The sequence below is a fragment of the Mobula birostris genome, chromosome 16, assembly GCF_030028105.1.
Source record: "Mobula birostris isolate sMobBir1 chromosome 16, sMobBir1.hap1, whole genome shotgun sequence".
Lineage (NCBI taxonomy): Eukaryota > Metazoa > Chordata > Chondrichthyes > Myliobatiformes > Myliobatidae > Mobula > Mobula birostris.
The window spans coordinates 75,402,824-75,412,887 of NC_092385.1; the positions used below are offsets into that span (position 1 = coordinate 75,402,824).

At 39.6% G+C, this 10,064-nt stretch overlaps 1 protein-coding gene across 9 annotated transcripts in view; it reads right to left on the bottom strand.

Moving 5' to 3' along the window:
* Positions 1 to 9,760, bottom strand: part of setd5 (SET domain containing 5) — a 184,772-nt gene extending 175,012 nt beyond the window's left edge. For 7 of the 9 annotated variants that reach the window (XM_072280857.1, XM_072280856.1, XM_072280863.1 and 4 more), the window contains exon 1: positions 9,272 to 9,760. The gene's annotated coding sequence lies outside the window, so the exon portion shown is untranslated. Of the gene's footprint in view, positions 1 to 7,676; positions 7,786 to 9,271 lie in introns of those variants that run through there. The other 2 variants (XM_072280858.1, XM_072280855.1) reach the window with 1 other exon arrangement.
* Positions 9,761 to 10,064: the final 304 nt, after the last annotated feature.

The window sequence follows — 10,064 nt, forward strand, 5'->3', positions numbered from 1 at the left end:
ATTGTAATTTGTAGATGATGTTTAAGTTTTGGCAGTCATTTGCTGGACACCCAGCATTACTTGAGGCCAATGTATCTGTTGGCTGCCCAGCTCAGTTTCATTGAGGTTAATGGTAGCATTCTCAATGACGACATTAATATCTGATGTCAAGAGTAAGTGATTCTCTCTTGATGCAAACAGATACTGCCAGGCATTTTTGTGCTGTAAACGTTAGTTGTTATTTCACAGCCCAACCCCAAATATCAGCTAGATTTTGATGCAAGCAGGAAAGAAAACAGTTCATGCTGAGTTAAGAACAGAAATGAACATCTTGCTATTGTTGACATGCATCTGAACTCCTAACCTCACGACAGAAATAAAGTCCTTGAAGCTGCATCCTAAGGTGGTTTAGCCTACAAAAAAAAAGCACTCTGAGTAACTCTCACAGATGTGTCCAGTCACTAGGATAACTGACCTTTAACAACCATGATCAATCAGTCTGCAAGATATGACTGCAACCAATGGATCACTTTACACCTAATACCCCATTGATTTCAATTTACCACTCATCTCACTCCTCAAATTCAGCTGCTTGCACCAAATCTGTGATGAATTCTGGAACTGAGTGTTTGCAGCAAGACTCAAAATGAATCACTAGTGATATCATTGATAATGTCTGTACAGTATCACCATCAGAAAAGCCTGTCATTGCTTTGCTCCATTTATCAGAAGAGATTTGTATAGTCTGCCCCTGATAAGCTGACTCCCACATACAGCAACATCCACAATGTTAACACACCAAATTCGCTAAATTCTAAGTGGGAAACATTCCTCCAAAAGGCGAGTTCTTTCATTAAGATGATGAACTAAAACTTGAATTTGCTTTTAAACAGTGTGAGACAGCCACTATTGATGAAAACCTGTCTCCTGTGGCCAGTTGCAATGTACTGAGATTAAAAGGTAGGTCCTTGAGGATGCTACTTAATCTCATCCAAATGTCTAGCTTTAATAAATCAATCAAATTTACTTTCAGGCTCAATAAAATCTGTGTATAACAGCTTGTGCACCCACTTCTGGGAGACACTTTTCTAAAGTCTATTCCTTGCTCAAAGAAAGGAAATGATGAAAACAAGCAGACCTTCATGAACAACTTCTTACACCTTCACCCTCTAAATTTTTTGATAACCCTAACCGATTAAAAAAATTGACTATTCTCCCTTTTAAAGATAAACTGAGAACATTTCAAATATATCCTATGTTCTTTCTCCTTCCCTGCATCTTCAGATCCTGGCACTCCATAGGGATGTGTGCTTAACCCACCACTGTACTCTCTCTGCACCCATGACTGTGTGGCTAGGCATAGCTCAAATACCATCTATAAATTTGCAGATGATACAACCATTGTTGGCAGAATTTCAGATGGGGACGAGAGGGTGTACAGATGCGAGATATACCAGTTAGTGGAGTGGTGTCACAGCAACAACCTTGCAATCAACGTCAGCAAGACCAAAGAGCTCACTGTGAATTTTAGGAAGGATAAGACAAGGGATCAGAAGTGGAGAGAGTGAGCAATTTCAAGTTCCTGGTTGTCAATATCTCTGAGGACCTAACCTGGATGCAACATTGATGCAGCTATAAAGAGGCAAAACAGTGACTATAATTCATTAGGAGTTTGAGGAGATTTGGTTTGTCACTTGCAAAAATCTAGAAATGTACTATGAAGAGCATTCTGACTAGGTGTATCGTCTGGTATGGAGGTTGGGGGGGTGCGCTACTACACAAGATCAAAGTAAGTTGCAGAAACTCGTAAAATTAGTCAGCTTCATCATGAGTACCAGCCTCCATAGTCTCCAAGACACCTTCAAGGAGCGGTGCCTTAGGAAGGCAGCACCAACCACCCAGGACAGGCCATCTTCACCATGTCACTGTTGGGAAGGAGGCACAGGAGCCTGAGGGCACACACACTCAGCGATTCAGGAACACCACCTTCCCCTCTGCCATACCATTCCTAAACGAACATAGAACCCACCAACACGACCTCACTACCTTTTTTTTGCACTACATATTTCAACTTAACTGTTATATATAACTCCATTTTTTCCTCTATGTTTATCATGTATAATGCCGGTGATATTAAATCTGATTCTATGACCACATCCTAATATCACACTGAATTCATTTTCTCTTAAAACAATTCATCCTTTTGCTTCAAAAAGCCTTCCTGTGTGTTTTTAAAACCCAACTTCAATGTTGCAAAATTTTTGATTCATGTTTGCACAGGTACAATGACGATTTTGTTTCATTCCATAGTTCAGTAATTTCTAAAACTGCAAAATATCAAAACTACCTTCACATGGACAGCACAAGTCAATACAGCCTGTGCACATGCACAAACATGCATAAGCTAGAGATCAACGATTAGGTCTGAACTGCAAATTGAGAAAATAAAAATGGAGTTGACACTACGATTGGATCAGTTATGATTAAGGAACAGCAAAGAGGGGGGACTTTATTTTTCTGGATTTACTGCATTTTAGGTTGTATTAATATTTGACCTCGGGAAGTTTCATCTTGCGTTTCTGTTTTTCCCCCAACTTTACATTACTTTGGCTTTTCTACCGCCCTTCCCCCACATTTGCTATTTCCTACAATTTTGGTTTTTTTCTGGCTAAAGAGATCTTGAAGCAGGATTCGTGGTTGAATGGATCTTCTCATTTGACTGGAACTTGGTGGTTTGCAACGGGAAGCGTAGATAACAAACCAAAAGTGATTTTGTATTTACGTGTAGGATGCCCCTCGGAGAAAGGACAGAAGAATGGCTACATTTTATTTGTGCGCATGCGGAACGTCACTACGCAAAGCTAATCTGGCACAAAATTAATGAATCGTTTACTTCCTATCAATTGAACTCCTTTTGAAGTGTTAGCATAATATGTTCCTCCATGCCCAAAGCAAACTAGAGCGATTCACTTTATCTTCGAAGGACACTTTTGAATGTATCTCCGGCCTAATTACAGATGTTGCGATGTAATTTTTTTTTGTTTACTCCTTGATATTTGTGTGGATAACGAATGAGATAATTTCAGAAAAACAAAAAAATGAATTAACGCGATCGGTTAGCTGCGATGGGATAAGGGCACGACTGCCCCGCTCCTTTATACATACGCTGCAAAAAATCAGCCGCCTATGTTTGTGCTCTCTCATAATTGGTTTATTTTTGGCTACTTTACAGCTGGAAAGGTTTTAGAGGCCCAGTGGGAGCGAGGATGATGCAATCTCTTTTGAGAACATTAATCCACCTCCAGGCACCGGCTGGCTGTTTCTGCAATCGCACACCCTGCATTCCTCTCCCTGTTGCATTGTGACATTACACTCACAATTACACAGGAAAATCCGAAGTGAGGGCAGCCATTTCCAACTGAAAATTTATTTTCGTTTTTCTTTTAAACGCAATCCGATCTCACCAAAAAAAATTAAAAGGATTGTGTACGTGCTCATTGCACTGTAAAAGATGGCGTCCCTAATTCACGGCTGCCCATAGCTTCCCATTCAGTCTTATCGTTCCCCCCCCATCCCCCATCCAACACACCCTTTGCGGAATCGGATACTAGAGCGTTACTGGGGCCAGTTTTTCAATAAATCTTCATTTAATTCAGTAAACTCTCTAAATGGACCGGTGTGTCCCCAGTCTCTCTCGCCATCAGCTATATTTCATTTCCAGGTGTCTCAGCCTTTCTGATGAGGAAATTGTCAAATACTGGAAGAGCGAAGCGATGCACGAACGAATGGTCCGGGGTGGCAGGCGGACTGTCCGCCATCGGGCACAGCACTGACCACAAAAGTTAAAACGAGGGAATATCAGTCGAACAGTTTAAAATGCTCGTCTAAAGCTTTGTAACACATTAAATAACGGATCGAAACAATCACCTACACAGACGGTTGGCTGTAGCGTTCTCCATAAAAGGAGAAGTTTGCTGTTCGTATTTGAATACGTGGAGTAAGCCTCGCAGTATTCCAACAATTATTTCCGGTTGAGGATACGTCGAAACCATGTTTAATAAAACACAATCTTAGAATATTAATCAGCAGAATTTATTACTCTTAAAACAAGCGTAGTTAGCAAATTTCTCCAAGCAAGGGCTTTGTTTTTTTAAGTTTTCTGCAATTCTTATAAATACAATCAGCCAATCAAAAGCAAATAACCAATCGCTTGTTAAAGATGAAATTCGACTTGGAAACAATCCAAACGCCTGAAGAAAATGGGACCAAAGAAGTTAATTTGCATATCTCACCATAAATCCTTATACAGGATAAGGGAAACGCAACTTGAACCAATTACCTAATGTTAGATCAACTGCGGTCTGTCAACACGCCATGATCCAAAGCTCTCAAAGGAAACAACCCATTGCAAACTAATTTCTAAAGGTGCCGTGTGTAGAACGACCAATAATTTCTTATTTGTATCATCTACTCATCACTACAGTTATGAAATAAAGTTACTGGGGTAGACTTACTTGATTTCCTTGTCTTCATATTTTATTTTATGATTGGAATTTTGCAGGAGTTCTGTAAGCCTTACCATAAAACTTTGCAAAAAAATCGAATGGGGGTTGGAGGAGAAGAGGACCGAAATTAGGAAAATTGCTATCTTAAACATAGCTTCCTTTAGTGTGAGTGCTGATCATGCCTTTGAAAATAAGTGCTTCAGTCTTTGGGATTGTGGCCATTTTTCTTTTCGTAGACGTTAGACATAAAATTAGCATTCGAAAAAGCCCACTATGATAATTATCCTTTCTCTGAAATTCCAGTACCATTTCAGGTACAAAACATTAAGTGACAGCTGTGAAGGGCAACAATGTGGTACAATCTCAGAAAACAGCATCAGATTTTACGTCCCCACTTTCCTAATTTTACTAGCACTACATATACAATATATGGATACAAGAGGCTTCCCAATAACAAACTGAAGCACTACTATTTGGATTTGCACATAATATTCGTACCCAGGCAAATTAAAACATTTTTTTCACATCAGCAAACACATCAACTCCCGTTCAATTTCCAACAAAATACAGTCACTGCTTGTAGGATGGATAATGGGGTAACACAATAGTTTTGCAATCACCAGATTTTCCTCGGAAGCTGTTTTGTTTCAAAGATAGATCAATTTCATTCAAAAATTGGTTATTACTGCAAAAAAAAACACTAAAACATTCTCTGGTGTAATTTGCACATTGAAAAAAAGGTTGTAACTCCCAGGAAACCAGTTCACAAGCAACTAGCTACTTTCCTAAAAAGGCCTACTGGAGTTTAAAGTACATTAATTTTTAAGTGATTTATTATACATTCCTCAAACAGGCAGATTAAGCCATCGGTGTTCACGGATTTTCCCCAAGATAGTATTCTATGGTACATACAATAATGTTCGAGAAACGGTTTGCTCAAATTAGAGCAATCCCGTCAACCCAGATCCGTGTATTCTGATCTGGGGTAATCAAGCACGCCAAACCCCAGGGTTGATGTGGGCCGCCACCGATCGGTGATTATTGCCTAACAAAGGTTTAAATGTAGTTGTTTATAATTTTTACAGATTGATTATAATCTCTACTTTTATTGCGATAAAATTATAGACGTTACAGCCTGAAATAATGATTTGCCTTTATCCATTGGCTAATCTACTCGCATCCTCTGCAATGGATGAAACAATTTCCTAACATCCAATTCGTCAGTTCACTTACTAAAGCAAAAAAAGGCTGTTGCTTTACTTTGTCTAACTGTTCTATACCGAAACAGGGATAATACAAAGTCCGAAAGATGTGTTTATTCTTGGAAATGTGATGTCGGAAAGATGGACCATTTATAAGCGTGACCAAAATTTAAACATAATCTTCACTCGCCACGAACGCACCACGGCCATCTGCCTATTCATTAATATGCTAGGAAATTCATGCGAGATCAAATTTCACTGAAGGCATGAGACAGTTTCTTCCACCACGCCATATTTTTGCAACTTTTCAATGAAACATGTTAAATTTTATTTCATGTACTTATATTGATAGGTCACACGTTCGAAGTAAGCGTTAACCACTCACAAAGAGAACGTCAACAGAATCCTTGAGACTGATATTAAACAAGAGGCATATTAAAATCGATTTCCTAACACCATAAAATAATGCACAAACCATGCAAATACCCAAAATATATATTTAGTCCCGGGAGCAATTTCAGCTCGTGATTCGAAGAAATGCATCACAACATTGACTACAGTATCAATGAAGTTGCAATTCTACGCTGGTGCTCCTTCCCCTCCCCCACACCCACAACTGCAACACAATTTTTAAACTAACTGTTAGGATTGTCCCGTAGCCACAAAACCACCAACTTCGGTCGCTTATACATTTACTGATCACCGGTGAAGGTAATAAATAATAAATGAACGCTTATTTGCAATATCTTAGCATTTGAAACACGTACGGTTAATAGAATAAGTGAATCATTCTGACCCACTTTGATTTTAAACTTTTTTTCTTTTTTGGGACGGGTCATAATAGCCTAAAGTCCTCCAGCTATACAGTCACTGCAGTAAGATCCGTATTCGTTAAAACACAAAAAAGATTTGCCTGGATCAAAGACTGGTATGGAACGTAACGAAAATATGGACTCCTGAACAATAAATACTTTTGCTCGTATTATATTGAAGTTTTCCAGGTAAATAGCATACTCTTGCTCCAATATCAAGCGTCTTAAATTGGAATTAAAAAGCTGCAAGCATGCAACCCACAGATCCTTTAAAGCACCAAAATATGAATAATGTCTTTTTTTAAACTTTCTTCTGACACAAACTCTGCAATCAGCACACAAAAGCGTTTTTGATATCACCAATTTTGAGCCTAAAATCTGTCGAAGGGCTGGGACTGATGGAGCCAGACTAAAATCAGTCCCCTCCCCCACTGATTCTTGTACAGGAATTCTTCCACTCACCCTCACAAAATTCATCACTAGTTTCAAAACAGCAATCTCAAAACTTATTAATAAGATAGTTGAAGCTGAAGAGGAACAGGCAAAGTACGATTCTGTTACTATATATTTCTATTTCAGTATCCAGTACGTGGTGGTTCTACACCTACCCCTCCCCCTTTTTATTAAAACTCCATGGGAAAATCACCATTAATCTCTACAACAAAATAAACGTAATCAATCCACTTTTACCATCTATATCCCAGAAAGACGAAGACCTGTACAGGTGATGCATCGACTGTTCAGCGCTAAACATTTGTGTCAGGCCCTTGAAATGCAATCCAGCCTCCCAGACATATCGGGCCTTGCCCTAACTTCAAAGCCTCAGACTCAATTTCCGCCAGCGCCGAATATAGAAAGCTTCGTTCAGCATATAGCTGAATTCTCTGTTCAGACAATAACAAGTTCTACTGAAAGAACACAATACCAACCTGTTTTCTCTCTTTTTTGAATTCTGCAATTACAACACGGGGTCCTAATAATCGATGTTATGCTTTCTCGACCACTAATATGGATTAAATTATTTTAAATAAAGCAGTAAATCAGATGTAGCTTTGTAAGTTAATACACCAAAAAAAACATATATGCAATTAATCTATACCTTTCGCAGATCTTAATAATTTCAGGAAAATAATAAGTACGGTTCTACGTATAATATCTTCAGTTAATGCCATTCTTACCTTCAATTACTACTGAAGCAATTTCCAAGAAATTTAATATTAAAACCAAATAACTTTCAAATAAGCACTCGAAGACCAACCTTTAAAAAACCTTCAGACAAAACCAACACACAGTAAGAGCAGACTACCAACCCTTCCCCCAACACCAACCCCCCCCCACACACACACACTCCTCTCACACACACACACACACAAACACGGCACAAGTTACCTCTGAAGATTTAATAAATAACTAGGTCAGAGTTTAGATTATGGGTATCCACGATTATTTTACACCCCGAGAAAATTAAGTTGCTATGCTGCTTACTATTGGAGGGGATCTACGTTGAAATGAATATCGTAGATACAAAGTTAGCAATTAGCATTCCCCTGGTCTGAAGATCTTTTTTTAAGACACAAGATTTGGCTTCCTGGTGACGCAGGGGAATGTTGCATTTACAGCGATTTATTGTTAGGCCTCTGAGAAACATCGAAATGAGAATAGAATCACCGGCACACAATTTATTACGCTAAACAAAGTGCATCGTTCGTTACGATTTGGAACCAAAGTATTGCCCCTCACCCTCCCAGCAGCCAAGATTTTAAAGGAATCCTTGGGTTCCGAGAAGAATAAGATATTGGGTTCAACTCGTGCGTCTCAGAAACGACACTGACAAAGATAAAATGCACTGACGGCGAGAATTAACACATATCATAACAAGGTCTGGATTTATGATGAAATTATCTTTTCATCTAGGAAACTAAAAGCATCTACGTTTGGAACATAACACATTTTGAATTTTGCATCTCATTCCAAAATCATTTATTGGAAAGTCTGGAATAAAAATCTATCTAAGGTAGGCAAAACTAAAACAAACATGTCATCATCAACTGGAACACCTTTCTAGACCATGTGGTTCGAAGAGGCCATACTCTATTATAAAAGATTTCCAAAAAAAGTGCTATTTCCTTCATCACCGATAATAATCAAACTATTTCTTTATAATCATCCAAAAACAGCAACAAAAATCATATCTATTTTTTTCCTTACCGGTGAAAACTGGATGCCACAATCGGATTTGAAATAAAGTCAAATCTGAAGTATTCTATATTAATTTCAAATTAATGTATCTTGAAAATAAGCCTTATGATACAATGTATTCAAAACGTCATTTCTAATAAAATTTGGACAATATAGATAACAGCATTAAGCATTTTAACATTTTGATAATTGAGCAGGTTGAATGTAAATTATGTTTTTTGAGGGGAATACCTGAGCAAGACCCCAAGATCCGATAATGTCTCCTGGCTGAGAGCTACCCTAGAGCCCAGCCCCTCTGTCCCTCCCTTTGATTTTGCATTCTAATGAAGAAAATATTAAAGATAGTTGTAGAGGTAAAATAAATCTGTCAAAATGCACATATGCTAACTAATTCATTCGTTTTAAGTGTAATTATCAAAGTCTGCAATGGAAAGAAAGGATGTTTGAAATAGGATTAAAATTATTCATAAATCTTTAAAAGTGAGTCGTGTTCATCGTGTAAACGCTATCAACACTCACACCAATAAAAACCATCAAATTCCTAGGCAACCTAATTATAAACAGGAAAACTCACCGATTTCTCTCTCAATAATCGTTTCTGAATGGGACTGCCTTCTCCCCTCTTCTAATGTTCTTTTTTTCCTCTCTCTCACACTCTCTTTCCTTCCTTGTGTGTTTATTTTTTGTGTTATTGTTAAAAGCTCAGGATTCATCCAACCAGGCCTTAAGCAGAGCCTCGGGCTTTCCTGGGGACACCGAACGAGCCTTTACAGCTTCACTCTGACGTTTCAGGGGGGTGGGGAAAAGAAAGAAGATGGGGATTGCTGAGGAAGAGGTGTGGGCGGAATTTGCAGATGGTTGAGAACGCTCTCGACTGACAAAGTAGGATCTTTAAACAAAAAAAAACTTGTTCCGAAGGGAAGCCAGGCGGGATAGAGTTTGTTGTTATTTTGGGGACTTTCGCCCTCAGGTAACCATTCGTTATCACGAGACAATTCACTCTATTTGCAGCTGGGGCCAACTCCGTCTTGCCTAAACCAGCCTCAGTCTGAGAGGCGATGCAGCTGCAGCCGCGGCTACTTCCGCAGCCCGTCCCCCTCCCTCCCTCCCTCCCGGCCCTCTCCCTCCCCCTCCATTCGCTCGGAAATGGCGGGCCCGGCCCGGCCGGGCCGCCCTGACAAAAGACGACGGGGTTCCCTAAGCCGGCGTGCAGGGCCTGGCCGGGAAGGCGGCGATTGCCACCTCCTCCTCCTCCTCGCACAGCCCGAGAGGGGCGGCTCCGCGGCTGAAACCAGTACCGCCCCCTCCACTCGCCGATTGGAGGATTTGAAATAAACCGGGTCGTGATTTGAATCTCCCCTCAGGTT